The 17915-nt window shown below is 43.6% G+C and overlaps 1 protein-coding gene across 1 annotated transcript in view; it reads left to right on the top strand.

Annotated features, from left to right (window-relative positions):
- The first annotated feature begins 9101 nt into the window (after positions 1-9101).
- Positions 9102-17915, top strand: part of RAB30 (RAB30, member RAS oncogene family) — a 215503-nt gene continuing 206689 nt past the window's right edge. The window contains exon 1 of the mRNA XM_073612827.1: positions 9102-9316. The gene's annotated coding sequence lies outside the window, so the exon portion shown is untranslated. The remainder of the gene's footprint in view (positions 9317-17915) is intronic.

Here is a 17915-nt window from a genome sequence, read left to right as displayed (position 1 = left end):
CTCAGATTTATGTGGACTTCATCAGGGCTCCTCAGATTTATGTGGAATTCATCAGGGCTCCTCAGATGTATGTGGACTTCATCAGGGCTCCTAAGATGTATGTGGAATGCATCAGGGCTCTTCAGATTTATGTGTATTTCATCGGTGCTCCTCAGATTTATGTGGACTTCATCAGGACTCCTCAGAATTCATCAGGGCTCCTCAGATTTATGTGGACTTCATCAGGGCTCCTAATATGTATGTGGAATGCATCATGGCTCCTCAGATTTATGTGGACTTCATCAGGACTCCTTAGATTTATGTAGACTTCATCAGGGCTCCTAAGCTTTATGTGGACTTCATCAGGGCTCCTCAGATTTACATGGACTTCATCAGGGCTCCTCAGATTTACATGGACTTCTTTAGGGCTCCTCAGATTTATGTGGACTTTATCAGGGCTCCTCAGATTTACGTGGACTTCATCAGGGCTCCTCAGATTTACATGGACTTCATCAGGGCTCCTCAGATTTATGTGGACTTTATCAGGGCTCCTCAGATTTACGTGGACTTCATTAGGGCTCCTTAGATGGCATCCCTACAGCTTCAGGGAGTTCTGATATAGGAGGAGTATTACTAGAGTCTTTCTATAGATATACACATAGGGGTTTATTTACTAACCCACTTTGCACTACAAGTGCACTGCAGGTGCACTTGGTAGTGCAGTTAGAAGTGCAGTCTCTGTAGATCCGAGGGGGAAAGGAAAATAAAAAACAGCATTTTTGTTTGTACATGATTGGATGATAAAATCAGCAGAGCTTCCCTTGATTTTAAATCTTCCCTTCAGATTTACAGCGACTGCACTTCCAGAGTGGATTTGCCTTTAGTAAATCAACCCAAAAGTCCTACATCAACTGATTTTTTTTCATTTTAGAGAAGTCTTGAATTTGCATAATATACTTTTCAGGTTTTGATGGTTACCCTAACATATTACAGTATACATGATTTTATTTTGGGACAGACAGGACTTTCATGTAGTAATAAATTTGGATACTTACTGTATATATTTTATTATAATTAGAAAAAAAAAATTTTCTTGTCATGTTAGGTTTACATCTATGTGTGACGGGAATGTGTGCAAAATCTTGTGCTTTCCTAATGTAGCAGAGTCTTTGGCCTGACCAAGTCTAATGAGAACCTTCAGGGTCAAAGATAGCTGACATCCATCTGTATGTGGTGGGTTGTGAGGCATAGTGGGTGCAAAGATGGTGAAAGTCATTGGGTGCCAGATACTTCATGGATGTAAAAGAGGTTTTATTTCTCTTAACAGACCTTTTTATATTTAAGGGGGGAAGAGGGTTAGGGCCAGGACACCCTTAAGCAGTTGCAATTTCAATTGGCAGACTCTGAGACTTCAATAGAAGGACAGCCATACAGGGAAAGGCCGCCAGCAAGGCTCCACATCTGCATGTGCAGGATTGCTATCTTCTATGGCAACAGTCTTTAACAGTTCCAGCACAAATTGTTACAGTCCTCTTTGCTTCGCTACAACTTCTACTTGTAGTACTTCAGCCCCTTAAACCCCTGGTCTCTCACTGGACCCTCTGATTCACTGAATCCCTGGAGCTCCTCAAAGCTTTGCGGTGGTATCTCCCTCAAGCGGCACCCCTGCTTGCCTGCTGGGTCCCTAGCTTGGAACTCCAGATACTTCTCAAACTTCACCCCTGCTAACTGGTTCGGTCCCTGGCTGGACTCACAAGACTGCTCTGCAAGCGTCACCTCTGCTGGCTGGGTCCCTGACTTGATCACCGCCTGAAGTTTCCCAATTCTCCACCGTGCCTGTTCGGTGAGAATGCTGCTCCGATACTTGCTTCAGTTACTCATTGTGGTCCCTGGTAAAGGTGATTGGTCCCTTAGTGGTGACAGCTTCCCTCCTACCTCCAACCACGACAGGTTCTCCTGCCGGCAGAACCGTCACTTCTAGTTGGACTGCAAGCCGCAATCCCATCCCTACGCTGCCCTCTTACTTCTGGATAGGCCCTCAGACAGCCTAGCAGCCAGATGTGCCCAGGATAGGCCCAATCTCCGGCCTAGCAGCCCAGGGCATACAACGGGTCTCAAAACCTGCTTAATGATTGGCCGGGAGGAGGATCAGTATGACAAGAGTGCCGCCCCACTCACTTAAATGGCTTGTATTGGCCAGCCGTTCCGCCTGCCGAATGCGACAGGGGGTATACTTTTTGCAGCGGCTGCAAAGGAAAGCATGGCAAGTGTACAATCCTAAGTGGCTGCATGCTATCTTTGTGGAAAGTGGCCGGTGGGGGGGGACAGCGATTGTTGTAACGCTGACTATTATTGTCAGCTTCCACAGTGGCCCCTCAGGTATGGGATTTGCATACATAAATTGCCCATACACTATATAATCTGATTGTACAGTCTCCAATAGATTTACCAAAACTATACCAAAAGGGGGACACACCTAAACTATCCAATTAGACAGGTCCTTGCATTACATACAGTGAGGGAGAAAAGTATTTGATACCCTGCTGATTATTTAGGTCTGCCCACTGACAAAGAAACAATCAGCCTATAATTTTAATGGTTGGTTCATTTTAACAGTGAGAGACAGAACAAAAAAGTTATAAATTGATTTTCATTTTAATGAGTGAAATAAGTATTTGACCCCTTCGTAAAACATGACTTAGTACTTGGTGGCAAAACCCTTGTTGGCAATCACAGAGGTCAGACGTTCCTTGTAGTTGGCCACCAGGTTTGCACACATCTCGGGAGGGATTTTGTCCCACTCCTCTTTGCAGATCCTCTCCAAGTCATTCATGTTTTGAGGCTGACGTTTGGTAACTCGAACCTTCAGCTCCCTCCACATATTTTCTATGGGATTAAGGTCTGGAGACTGGCTGGGCCACCCCAGGACCTTAATGTGCTTCTTCTTGATCCACTCCTATGTTGCCTTGGCCTTGTGTTTTGCGTCATTGTCATGCTGGAAGACCCATCGGCGACCCATTTTCAATTGCCTGGCTGAGGGAAGGAGGTTCTCATCCAAGATTTGATGGTACATAGCCCGTCCATCATCCCTTTGATGCAGTGAAGCTGTCCTGTCTAGAAAAACACCCCCAAAGCATAATGTTTCCACCTCCACGTTTGAAGGTGGGGATGGTGTTCTTGGGGTCATAGGCAGCATTCCTCCTCCTCCAAACACGGCGAGTTGAGTTGATACCAAAGAGCTTGATTTTGGTCTCATCTGACCACAACACTTTCATCCAGTTCTCCTCTGAATCATTCAGATGTTCATTAGCGAACTTCAGACGGACCTGTACATGTGCTTTCTTGAGCAGGGGGGACCTTGCGGGTGCTGCAGGATTTCAGTCCTTCAGGACGTAGTGTGCTACCAATTGTTTTCTTGGTGACTATGGTCCCAGCTGCCTTGAGATCATTGACAAGGTTCTCCCGTGTAGTTCTGGGCTGATTCCTCACCATTCTCATGATCATTGAAACTCCACGAGGTGAAATTTTGCATGGAGCCCCAGACCGAGGGAGATTGACATTTATTTTGTGTTTCTTCCATTTGTGAATAATCGCACCAACTGTTGTCACCCTCTCACCAAGCTGCTTGGCGATGGTCTTGTAGCCCATTCCAGCCTTGTGTAGGTCTACAATCTTGTCCCCGACATCCTTGGACGGCTCTTTGGTCTTGGACATGGTGGAGAGATTGGAATCTGATTGATTGATTGCTTCTGTGGACAGGTGTCTTTTATACAGGTTACAAACTGAGATTAGGAGCACTCCCTTTAAGAGGAGCCAGAAATCTTGCTGATTGATAGGGGATCAAATACTTATTTCACTCATTAAAATACAAATCAATGTATAACTTTTTTGAAATGCGTTTTTCTGGATATTTTTGTTGTTATTCTGTCTCTCAGAGTTAAAATAAACCGACCATTAAAAATTATAGACTGTTCATTTCTTTGTCAGTGGGCAAACGTACAAAATCAGCACGGGATCAAATACTTTTTTTGTCCCCTCACTGTAGTTGATGGTAGATATTAAGATGGTAGATGTAAAGCACATTACAATCTTTGTGCAATCAGCTTTGGATTTACCAAAACTATCTAATATGAGCACCTACCTAATCTATTCAATCAATCTGTATCCAATCAGGCAGGCCCTTGCACCGCATAGATTTTGGTAGATCTAAAGCTCACCACACATGTTACAATCTGATTGTACAATCTTCTTTTAGGTCCACCAACAACTATGCAGCGCATGGGCCTGCCTGGTATTTGAGTGTGCCTAGTTTACACCATTGTGGTGCTTTCATGTGTGTTTATAAGGCCTCATGCACGCTGGACGTTTTTTATCTGTTGCTCCTAGGGGGGCGTCAGGCTTTTTTTTTTTGTTTTTATTTCCTGCTTCGAAACGCCCCTGCATGTTAGCCTATGTGTCCTCACACCAGTGCCGGGACCATAGATGTGCACCCTAAAGCTCAAGAACACGTGTGTCTAAATATACTCAGGGCTGGTGCAAGGAATTTTGACACCCTAGATGAAACCTCATTTTTCCGCCCCCCCGTCTCCACCCCTTACTCCACCCCCTTTCCCTGGCCCATATATACTCCACCTTTTTAATGAAGCGCCCATCAAATGCAGCCTCACCAACGCCCATCAATGCAGCCTCACCAGTGCCCATCAAATGCAGCCTTACCAGCGCCCATCAAATGCAGCCTCACCAGCGCCCATCAAATGCAGCCTTACCAGCGCCCATCAAATGCAGCCTCACCAGCGTTCATCAAATGCAGCCTTACCAGTGCCCATTAATGCAGCCCCACCAGCACCCATCAAATGCAGCCCCACCAGCACCCATCAAATGCAACCTCACCAGCGCCCATCAAATGCAGCCTCACCAGCACCCATCAAATGCAACCTCACCAGCGCCCATCAAATGCAGCCTCATCAGCGCCCATCAAATGCAGCCTTACCAGTGCCCATCAATGCAGCCTCACCAGTGCCCATCAAATGCAGCCTCACCAGCGCCCATCAAATGCAGCCTTACCAGTGCCCATCAATGCAGCCTACCAGCGCCCATCAAATGCAGCCTCACCAGCACCCATCAAATGCAACCTCACCAGCGCCCATCAAATGCAGCCTCACCAGCACCCATCAAATGCAGCCTCACCAGCGCCCATCAATGCAGCCTCACCAGCGCCCATCAAATGCAGCCTCACCAGCGCCCATCAAATGAAGCCTTACTAGTGCCCATCAATGCAGCCTACCAGCGCCCATCAAATGCAGCCTCACCAGCGCCCATCAAATGCAGCCTCACCAGCGCCCATCAAATGCAGCCTCACCAGCGCCCATCAAATGCAGCCTCACCAGCGCCCATCAAATGCAGCCTCAGCAGCGCCCATTAAATGCAGCCTTACCAGTGCCCATCAATGCAGCCTCACCAGCGCCCATCAAATGCAGCCTCACCAGCACCCATCAAATGCAGCCTACCAGTGGCCATCAATGAATGTTTGCTTGCTTACATTAATTCGGGACACAATCCTCCGCCACTGACACTATGTGCGAGCGGTGCGGTGGCTACCTGCTGATGCTGAGACTTAGTTGCTTGCTGCAGAAAGAAGAGACTAGGAACACCAGTGGCCGGATGCCCTAGGCAGCAGGGCGCCCTAGGCGGCTGCCTAGTTTGCCTAGTGGTAACACCAGCCCTGTATATACTGTATATGGCGTCAGCTGCTGGCACAGTGAAAGAGCAGAGCATAAGCACTTCTCTTATGGCAGAGCCGGTAAGATGGAGTTTTTCCCATCTTCCTGCTGGAACACAGAGTGATAATGCTAATGTGCACGGGGTGATTAGGGTGTGCCCAGGCACATCCGGCACACCCTGTGTGCACGCCTATGGCTGGGACAAGGTCGAGCCCAGGGAGAATATGCCAAACTGCCACCCCAAGATGTATGAGCTGAGCATTATGTGTCAGCAAGAATCCCCCCCACAAAAACACTGAGCACTAATGTGCATGTTTACCCCTAAGCATACATTCCCCTCCCCCCATTACAAATCGGCCCCCCCAAAGAAATTCACCCTTCCTTGCACAAATCCTCTTCCCCTAAAATTTCCCTTCCTAGTACACATTATTATTCTAGCCAATAAAATGAATTACTGCTAAAGCTCCTGAACGCGCCTAAACGGCATGTAAGTGTGTCCAAATGCGCCTTTGCGATTTGAACATGAGGTGTGAATCGCGCTGCAAAGAATTGCATGCCATTGGAACAGGAATGCGGTGCAAAGTTTATTTTAAAAAAAAAATCAGAATGCGACCCTTTAGTAGGGTTGTACCGATACTGTTTTTTTTTCTTTTTATCTATGAGTACCAATACTTGTGCTCAAGTACTCACCGATATTGATACCTTTGCGGTGCGATTTGAACTCATACAAAATGAAGGGGCTCAAATCGCACTGCAAAGAATCACATGCGCTTTGAACCTGTACTGTTTTTTTGTTTTTTTTTAATTCGTCGACTACCAATAGGCGTTGCTCAAGTACTTGCAGGTACCGATTTGCTTTTGCTATTTTTTTGCTATTTGCGATTTGCTTTTGCTGTGCGATTTGAACCCATAGAGTCCGAATCGCATGCAGGTTCCACCCACACTGCTCCTATGTGAACCCAGGCTGAAGTCACTACGACAAGCATTCCTGTTTGAATCCCACTGCAAATCTTTGCAGTGCGATTCTCACCTCATGTTTAAATCGCATGCTGTTCCTTGCAGTGCGATTTGAGCCCATTCATTTTGTAGGTATCGGTACCGGCGATTACTTGAGCACAAGTATCGGTAAAAAAAACGGTACCGGTTCAAAGCGCATGCCAATCTTTTAGTGTGATTTGAGCCCATTAATTTTACTTGAGCACAAGTATTGGTGCTCGGCGATAAAAGAACCGGTTTAAATTGCATGCAAATCTTTGCAAGGCGATTTAAGCCCATTATTTTGTATGGGCTCAAATCGCACCACAAAGATATCTGTACCGGCGATTACTTGAGCACAAGTATTGGTACTCAACGATAATATAAAAACGGTACCGGTTACTTGAGCAGAAGTATTGGTACTCGTCGATAAAAAAACGGTACCGGTTCAAAACGCTTGCGATACTTTGCAAGGCAATTTGAGCCCATTCATTTTGTATGGGCTCAAATCTCACCGCAAAGGTATCGGTACCGGCGAGTACTTGAGCAGAAGTATTGGTACTCGTCGATAAAAAAATGGTACCGGGTCAACTTGCACGCAAATCTTTGCAAGGCGATTTAAGTCCATTCATTTTGTATGAGCTCAAATCGCACCACAAAAGGTATCGGTACCGGCGAGTACTTGAGCGCAAGTATTGGTACTCCTTGATAAAAAAAAAAAACGGTACCGGTTACTTGAGCAGAAGTATTAGTACTCATCGATAAAAAACTGGTATTGGTTCAAAGCGCATGGAATTGTTCGCAGTGTGCGATTTGAGCCCATTCATTTTATACGAACTCAAATCGCACCGCAAAGGTATTGGTACCGGTGATTTCTTGAGCGCAAGTATTGCTACTTGTTAATAAGAAAAGGGGTACCGGTTCAAAGAGCATGCGATTCTTTGCAGTGCGATTTGAGCCCATTCATTTTATACGGGCTCAAATCGCACCGCAAAGATATTGGTACCGGCGAGTACTTGAGAGCAAGTATTGGTACTCCTTGATAAAAAAAAAAAAAAAAAACGGTACCGGTTACTTGAGCAGAAGTATTAGTACTCATCGATCAAAAACTGATATTGGTTCAAAGCTCATGCAGTTCTTTGCAGTGCGATTTGAGCCCATTCGTTTAATGGGCTCAAATCGCACAGCAAAAGTATCGGTAGCGGCGATTACTTGAGCGCAAGTATTGCTAGTTGTTAATAAGACAGCGGTACCGGTTCAATGCGCATGCAATTCTTTGCGGTGCACTTTGAGCCCATTCCTTTTATATGGGCTCATATCGCACAGCAAAGGTATCGGTACCGGCGATTACTTAAGCACAAGTATTGCTTCTCCTTGCTAAAAAAAAAAAAAGGTACCGGTTACTTGAGCAGAAGTATTAAAAGTATTAATACTCATCGATAAAAAACTAAGATTGAATATAAAGTATTAATACTCATTGATAAAAAAACGGTACCAGTTCAAAGCGCATGAGATTCTTTGCGGTGCGATTTGAGCCCATTCCTTTTATATGGGCTCAAATCGCACCGCAAAGGTATCAGTACCGGTGATTTCTTGAGCGCAAGTGTAACCCTACTAAAGGGTAACGCATTCCGAGTTATTTTGCATGTAAACTTACTAAAATGCACCGCAAACGCAATTAACGCGAAAAAAAAAATCGCACAGCAAACGCATACAGGACTGCATACCGATTTGCGAGTTATGACGATGGTACAATCAGATTGTATAGTGTATGGCCAGCTTCATGTGTATGGTGAGCCTTAGCTCTTCAAGCGGCGTAGGCGCCAGGACGGGGCAGGGTGCGCTTTTTAAATTTTTTTTATTATTATTATTATTTTTATTATTATTAATATTATTATAAAACTGACGTCCAATGAAAGGCTTGCAATGATTTTCCAAGTAGCCTACGCTTGCACCATAATAATGCACGCCGCGCGTTTCCAAAAAGCATCTGAAAAAGTTCAGCGCAACCGAAAACGGCGAACGACGTTTATTTTTTTATTTTTTTTTTTCCGTCTTATTTCTGCATCCTGCCTTCCCCTCCGATGGCTCTGGGCGTCCTCCGGGGAGGACAATGGCCTCTCTCTGCTAGCTTTATTGACACAGCTTATGGGAAACACATTGCATTTTTCTCATTTGTGACATATTAGATACATTCTTTCCTGCAGTGAGCAGAAACTTCTGAGCCTTCCTTTTTTTTTTTTTTATATCCCTTCTCCCTCCCTCCCAGCTTTCCCAAAGCCATCCTCCTCCCCCCTGCAGCCTCCGCTCTCCCATCCACAGCACCTCCCTAGCAACTTGTAGTCCACGGGGGCCCCTGCCTCCAATGCAACCTAATGGAGCAGCTGCCTCTGGCTGGACTACGCCTCCCAGAATCCCCTGGGCTCCAGGCATCTCCCTGTGCATGTCTATTGGCCTGCTGTCCTGAGGAATGATGTCATGATAAGAAAAGCAGGGAGAACTCCAGTGCCTTTTATTGTGCATGGAGCCTGTGCAGAGGACGCCTGCTGCTGCTGCTGCTGCCTTCATCCATCCCCAGCCCACCGATGAGCTGCTGATTCCAGCCGCACACACCCTGTTTTATTGTATGCACCCTTCTCAAGGTAAGACACCCCATTGATCATTTATTGGATTTATTTTCATTTTTTTTTTTTTTTATGTTTATGGCTTGCAATCGGTGCAAAGTTGTCCTGCAAATCCACCGTGCTGAGATCCTTGTCAGGGCTAAAGGACCGGCCACTGGGATGCCTGGCAACTTAATACTAATCAGCTGGTTGGTCCCTCTGCAATGCTGTGTGTGTGTATATTTTATAATACAGGGCGCCCAATCGCAGATCGCTGGCTGCGGAATCAACGCCAGGCAGCTGGGAATCCTCAGAAAGGTTCAACATCTGGATATCCTGAGGCTCCTACACTTAAATCTGCAGCCACCGGGGGGGGGGTTATCGCTGGTCCGTGTAATAATAATAATAATAATCGCTCAAAGGATAATGACAACAACAACAATCATAATAATCTAATATGTAAGAGGGCATAGGTGGGTTGTACTTGCCACCCGTGTATGGACGACGCTCTCCCTGGCTCTGCGCCTTGGTCAACTTTTCAGTCATTTTTTTAAAAACAATGTTGCAATATTTCTATTACCATGATTATTATTTTTTAATATTATTAAAACTCTTTATAAATTTATAGCAATAATATTAATAATCAAACACATAAGAGGGCATAGGTGGGTTGTACTTGCCACCCATGTACAGACGTCGCTGTCCCTGGCTCTACACCGTGGTCAACTTTTCAATAATTTTTTAAAAACAGTGTTGCAATATTTTTATTGTTATCATGATTTTTATTTTTTAATATTATTAAAACTATTTATAAACTATAATTATAGTAATAGTATTAATAATCAAACACATAAGTGGGTATAGGTGGGTTGTACTTGCCACCCGTGTACGGACGTTGCTGTCCCTGGCTCTAAGCCTTGGTCAACTTTTCAGTAATTTTTTTTAAAAACAATTTTGCAATATTTTTATTATTACCATGATTATTATTTTTTTATATTATTAAAACTATTTATAAATTATAATCATAGCAATAATATTAATAATCAAACACATAAGAGGGTATAGGTGGGTTGTACTTGCCACCCGTGTATGGACGACGCTCTACCTGGCTCTGCGCCTTGGTCAACTTTTCAGTCTTTTTTTTTTTTTAAACAATGTTGCAATATTTCTACTATTATCATGATTATTATTTTTTAATATTAGTAAAACTATTTATAAATTATAATTTATAGCAATAGTATTAATAATCAAACACATAAGAAGGTATAGGTGGGTTGTACTTGCCACACGTGTATGGACGTCGCTGTCCCTGGCTCTGCACCTTGGTCAACTTTTCAGTCATTTTGAAAAACAATGTTGCAATTGTTTTTATTATTAATATTAATACTTTTTATTAATATTAATAACATTTAAAAATAATAAGTATTGCAAAAGTATTAATAATCGAACACGGAAGAGGGTGTAGTGGGATTGTAGTTTCCAACTGTATCGTCTTGTTGTTGTTGTAGTTGTCCTTGGTTTTACGCATTGGTCAACTTTACAGGTTTTATTTTTTTAAACAATGTTACAAAAATGTATTTAAAAATTGTTATAAAAATAAGTTTCTGACCGTAACTAAAAAAAAGTTGTCCTTGGTTCTACACATTTGCTTAACTTTACAATTTTTTTAACAATATTACAATAATTTCCTACCAGTGTTTATCATTATTATTTAAATACTATAGCTGAATAATCATAAGTTTTATTACAACAACAACATTAAACGTATACAATAGGTATGTATTGTAGACTGATTGTAGTTTCTGACTGTACCTGAAATTTTTTGGCCCTGGTTTTGCACCGTAGTCAATTTTACAATCAATATTTTTAACAATATCACAATACTTTCTTAACATAATTATTATCAATTACTATTGATGAATCGTAATTTTGATTATGATAATTAAAACAATAATTATGTAATATGTGGGAATATGTAGGTTGCCTGTTGTTTCCAACCGTACCTGAAATGTTTTGGCCCTGCTTATGTGATCAACAGGATTACTTGACAATAATTTAACAATTTTACAGGTTTTTTTTTAACAATATTACAGTAATTTCTTACCATTATTATTATTATTATTAGCATTGAAACTACTGATGAATCATAATTTTGATTCTAATAATTATAACAATAATAATATAATATGTGAGAATGTGTAGGTTGTGTCGTTTCCAATCGTACCTGAAATTCTTTGGCCTTGTTTCCATGATCAACATGATTACTTGACAGTATCTTTTTTTTTTTTTTTTTTTTTTTACAATATTTCAATAATTTCTTTTTATTTCTACTATTATTAATATTATATATTATTATTGGTGGTTTTTTGCCCAGCTTGCTCAACTTTACAATATATTCTTCTTTTCAATATTAGAATCACAATCAGTTTTAAATCAATATTATTTTTATAGATAATATTTATAGGGCACTGACTTTTTTTTCACACAGTTGTACGAATGATGGGTATTCTGTGTATTATCTTGGAGTTTTTCTCATTCCGAGATTTATTTAAAGTAAAAAAAAAAAAAAAAAAGAATTATCAGGTTTGGTACATAGCTCCCAGCTGTCTCATTTTAAAACCACATCCCTGTGTCCCCCTATCTTGCTCAGTTGTCCCACTCTTTGGTTTGATGTACAGACGTCTATAACAGGGGCCTTCAAAACAACGGCCCATGGGCCACATCCAGCCGCTACAAGATTTTATCTGGCCTGCAGCTAGGTTCAGTGGTGTATGCTGGTGTGGGCACTGTTGAGGATTAAGGTCAGCAAAGGCTGCCTATAGTCTCCGCATCACTCACCCCCATGTAAATGGGGACTCTGATGGGGACCCTGATGTAAGGGGGAACTCTGACAGGGAACTTGATGTAAGGTGGGACTCTAATGGGGACCCTGATGTAAGGTGGGACTCTGATGAGGACCCTGATGTAAGGTAGGACTCTGATGTTAGGGGGGAACTCTGATGGGGACCCTGATGTAAGGGAGGACCCTGATAGGGACCCTGATGTTAGGGGGGAACTCTGACAGGGAACTTGATGTAAGGTGGGACACTGATGGGGGCCCTGATGTTAGGGGGGGGGATTCTGATGGGGACCCTAATGTAAGGGGGAACTCTGACAGGGAACTTGATGTAAGGTGGGACTCTGATGGGGACCCTGATGTAAGGGGCGGACTCTTATGGGGTCCCTGATGTAAGGGGCACTCTGATGGGGACCCTGATGTAAGGGGGCACTCTTATAGGCACCCTTATGTAAAGGGGGACTCTTATGGGGACCCTGATGCAAGGGGCACTCTGATGGGGACCCTGATGTAAGGGGGCACTCTTATAGGGACCCTGATGTAAGGGGGACTCCTATGGGGTCCCTGATGTAAGGGGCACTCTGATGGGGACCCTGATGTAAGGGGCACTCTGATGGGGACCCTGATGTAAGGGGGCACTCTTATAGGCACCCTGATGTAAAGAGGGGCTCTTATGGGGACCCTGATGCAAGGGGCACTCTGATGGGGACCCTGATGTAAGGGGGTACTCTTATAGGGACCCTGATGTAAGGGGAGACTCTAATAGGGAGCCTGATGTATGGGAGAATTGTGTTGGAGACCCTGATCTAAGGGGGAACTCTGATGGGGACCCTGATGTAAGGGGGAACTCTGACAGGGAACTTGATGTAAGATGGGACTCTGATGGGGACCCTGCTGTAAAGGGGCACTCTTATTGGAACCCTGATGTAAGGGGAGACTCTAATAGGGAGCCTGATGTATGTTTGGAGACCCTGATGTAAGGGGGGAATCTGATAGGGACCCTGATGTAAGGGGGGACTTTAATGGTAACCGTGATGTAAGGGGGGACTCTGATGGGGACACTGATATGAGGGGGGCTCTGATGGGGGCCTTGTTGTAAGGGGAGCTCTGGCAGGGACTCTCATGTAAGGAGGACTTTGTAGGTGATTTTGTTTTGGGCTTGTGAACATTTGATAAATACACAATGTGGCCCTCGTACTGAAAAGTTTGGAGACCCGTGGTCTATAAGATTAGATAGAATCAGTGTTATCCCACACTAAACCTTTCATCTAATAATAGGTGGTGCCACTTTTAAAGGGTAATGAACTAGTTTGAAGATTACTGTAAGAATTGGAAATTGTTGCAACACTTTGAAATGATGAGATGGAATGATGATGATGATGATGATGGTGATGGTGATGATGATGGCAATACCTTTTGTATGGTATGTGACAAGGTGTACCTCGTTTGCTATGGGGACAACCTTTCATCAGGGACCTAGTAACTTCACATGTCTGCCTGAATAAACTCTCGACATGTCACGATATATATATATATATATATAAAAGAAATATCTATATTTATAAAGTAATCCCTGAGCTTCAGTCTAGTGACTTTGCCTGCTGCAGGCAGGAGGAAGCAATTTTGGGTATAGGATTGTGTATACAAAGGTTTTCTATTTATTGAAATTTTCTATTGGTTGAACTAGATGGTTGAACTAATGTGGTGCGCATTGCATGTCACAGCGAACAGTGGGTGTAGTCAAATTGCTCTTACTGACTTACTTCTCAACCTTTTCAACACAGAGGAACCCTTGAAATAACTTTCCGGTCTCAGGGAACCCCTACTACAAATGACTATATCTACAACTCATGATACATTAGTGTGATGGTCAGTGGGAGGAATGTTCCTTAAAGCGGAGTTCCACACAAAAATGGAACTTCCGCTTTTCGGAACCCTCCCCCCCTCCGGTGTCACATTTGGCACCTTTCAGGGGGGAGGGGGGTGCAGATACCTGTCTAAGGCACCCACTTCCGGCATAGACTCCCACGGGAGTCTATGCCTCTTCCTGTCCCTCCGCGCTGTCTCCTGGGAAACACACAGGTCCCAGGAGATAGCGGGGATCAGTTACGATGCGCAGCACGACTCGCGCATGCGCAGTAGGGAACCGGGAAGTGAAGCCGCAATGCTTCACTTCCTGATTCCCTCACCTAGGATGGCAGCGGCAGCTGCCGAGAGTCGAGCGATGTAATGGCGTCGGCTGCCGACATCGCTGGACCCCTGGACAGGTAAGTGGCCATGTATTAAAAGTCAGCAGCTGCAGTATTTGTAGCTGCTGGCTTTTAATATTTTTTTTTTAGGTGGACTCCCTCTTTAAATGTGTGGTCATTGGGAAGAATTACCCCTTTACAGATAGCAAAAAAAAAAATCAATGGTGTCAGTGGGAACTTATCTGAAAGGCAAAAATTTCGCATTGCTCAAGGAACCCCTAGCAACCTTTTGGAGGAATCCTAGGTTTCCATGGAACCTTGGTTTTCAATACAGAGGAACACAGAGTAACCCTTGAAATAAATTTCTGGTCTCGGGGAACCCCTACTACAAATGACTAGATCTACAACTCATGATACATTAGTGTGATGATCAGTGGGAAGATTGCTCCTTACATGTGTGGTCACTAGGAAGAATTACCCCCTAGGCTTCCATGGAACCTTGGTTTTTAACACAGAGGAACCTTTGAAATAACTTTCTGCTCTCGGGGAACCCCTACTACAAATGACTATATCTACAACTCGTGATACATTAGTGTGATGGTCAGTGGGAAGAATGTTCCTTACATGTGTAGTCAATGAGAATAAGTACCCCCTTACAGATAGCTAAAAAAATCAATGCTGTCAGTGGGGACTTATCTGAGAGGCAAACATTTCTCATTGCTCAAGGAACCCATAGCATCCTTTGGAGGAACGCTAGGCTTCCATGGAACCTTGGTTTTTAACACAGAGGAACCCTTGAAATAACTTTCTGGTCTCAGGTAACTCCTACTACAAATAACTATATCTACAACTCGTGATATATTAGTGTGATGGTCAGTAGGCAGAATGCTCCTTATATGTGTGGTCATTGGGAAGAATGACCCCCTTACAGATAGTTAAAAAGACCAGTGGTGTCAGTGGGAACTTATCTGAGGGGCAAAAATTTTGCATTGCTCAAGGAACCCCTAGCAACCTTTTGGAGGAATCCTAGGTTTCCATGGAACCTTGGTTTTCAATACAGAGGAACACAGAGTAACCCTTAAAATACATTTCTGGTCTCGGGGGAACCCCTACTACAAATGACTAGATCTACAACTCATGATACATTAGTGTGATGGTCAGTGGGAAGAATGCTCCTTACATGTGTGGTCACTGGGAAGAATTACCCCCTAGGCTTCCATGGAACCTTGGTTTTTAACACAGAGGAACCTTTGAAATAACTTTCTGCTCTCGGGGAACCCCTACTACAAATGACTATATCTACAACTCGTGATACATTAGTGTGATGGTCAGTGGGAAGAATGTTCCTTATATGTGTAGTCAATGAGAAGAATTACCCCCTTACAGATAGCTAAAAAAATCAATGCTGTCAGTGGGGACTTATCTGAGAGGCAAACATTTCTCATTGCTCAAGGAACCCATAGCAACCTGTGGAGGAACGCTAGGCTTCCATGAAACCTTGGTTTTTAACACAGAGGAACCCTTGAAATAACTTTCTGGTCTCAGGTAACCCCTACTACAAATAACTATATCTACAACTCGTGATATATTAGTGTGATGGTCAGTAGGAAGAATGCTCCTTATATGTGTGGTCATTGGGAAGAATGACCCCCTTACAGATAGTTAAAAATACCAGTGGTGTCAGTGGGAACTTATCTGAGGGGCAAAAAATTCTCATTGCTCAAGGAACCTAGGCTTCCATGGAACCTTGGTTGAGAAACCCTGATCTCTACTGTGTTGTCTTTTTTTACCCGTTCTATCATTATGTCATGATGACACTGTGGGGCTGCATGGTCTTCAATGACAGTATCAACTATCAGCTTAGAGCAGTGGTTCTTAACCTTTTTTTTGAGTCACAAACCCCTTTAAGAATCTGATGAAAGCTATGGACCCCTACAATGATTCAAATTTAAATGGTAACCATGGGCCAGCAATAAGTCAAGAAACGCTTAGCAGTCGGCACTATAAGCAGTAGCAGGGTACATTTTCTTTCAATGTGAAACCATTGATTGGGACAAGCGGGAGGACTATATAGTGAATGTAAACGTTAATTTTTTTTTTATCTGACCCTCACTGACCACCTGAAACCCATCCGTGAACCACTTAGGGGTCCATGGGCCCCAGGTTACGAACCCCTGCCTTAAAAGTCTGTTTCAAATGTTTTTTTTTTAATTTTTTGTATGTGAGCCACTGTTGTCCTTTCTTGATAATCTAGATAAAGGGAAACGACTTTGTGAATTGTGTTTATTTTGTGATTTCTGCAAAGGTTCTTTAAAGTTTTCAGCGTGAGACATTTTAAATGGGCTTACTAAAGTAAAAGAACAGTAAACACAGCTGTGTTCATTAACCTACTGTTGTCTACTGCATGCCAACAGTGCAGCTTTTCATTTGTTTTGCAGAATTATTTTCTTCCCATATTTATAAGCACTGACAAATTCCTGAGGTTTTTTTTACAGGGAACCTAAAATCGCACCAGAGGAGCTTACAGTCTAATGTCCCCACCATACTCATACAAGAACACACATTGTACTGGCATTTTATCCACAAGCCAGTAAAGGGACTGTGTCAACAACTTAAATAATTGCAGGTAATCGCACAGAAGAATAAGCTGTTTAACTTAGTCACTTACCATGTTTCTATGAACTTGCTAGAAAGTGTGACTTTTTCAGGAAGAGTCAAATTCTCTAGCACAGCCCCCATCCACCTTTCATGTCACAGCCCACTCCTCTTCTTGGAGGGTTTAATTACAGTCTGTGTCGGCCCAGCTCCTTGGCCCCTCCCCTCATTACATTGCTGCCTTCGGAAGAGTAAAGGAAAATACTATAAAGAATCACTTGAGTGACAGGTCTGAGTCTGCTGGGGATGCCGACATCACATTCCAGATGGCAGCATTCAGTAGTCGTCTCAGGGCTTTTGGATATCCACACATGGGAGGCTTTTACAACTAAACAACATGCCTAACATATGATAAATGTGTAGGCAGGTACAGTTTACTTTCTCCACTGCAGGTGGCGCTCTCCACAACGGCACTGTTTTAGAGGAAGTCAAGAGGAACAATGTTCCTCTGTGGTTTCCCGGATCACTGGGGAAGCTATTCTATTGGGGACTGCCACCCCATGTGACTATGGTGGTCATCTTGGGTCAGGCAGAGCCTATGTAAGGCCCCGGTTCCCGGGCTTGGCGCGCATTTCGCATGTGGGCAGAGTAGGGAAAGGTACCCCGCCCGTTAGGGACAGTGTTAATGGTAGGGAAAGGTTCCTGACGAGGATAGAAAGTGTAGGGTCTGCGACTCCTCTGGACATCTTCCCGATTGGGCACGAGATGACCAGGCTGCCTTCTGCCCTCTTTACAGGCTCTGTCAGTCCGACTGAGCATTCACATTGCTGAAAACTGTGAGTGTACCCGGTTAGGCGATCTTCCCCGGGTTCTCTTGTGAACTGTTTCTGCATACTTAAATACATACTTAGATCTTTATTGTATTAGTCTGTGTGAAGTATTGCCACTGCACCACGCTGCACACCACCTACAAATGCACATAAATTCTTATAGTAAGATCGTTGAGAAAATGACTGGT

This window comes from Aquarana catesbeiana, linkage group LG02, assembly GCF_042186555.1.
Source record: "Aquarana catesbeiana isolate 2022-GZ linkage group LG02, ASM4218655v1, whole genome shotgun sequence".
Classification (NCBI taxonomy): Eukaryota; Metazoa; Chordata; class Amphibia; order Anura; family Ranidae; genus Aquarana; species Aquarana catesbeiana.
This window is presented reverse-complemented; position numbering and strand designations above follow the sequence as displayed.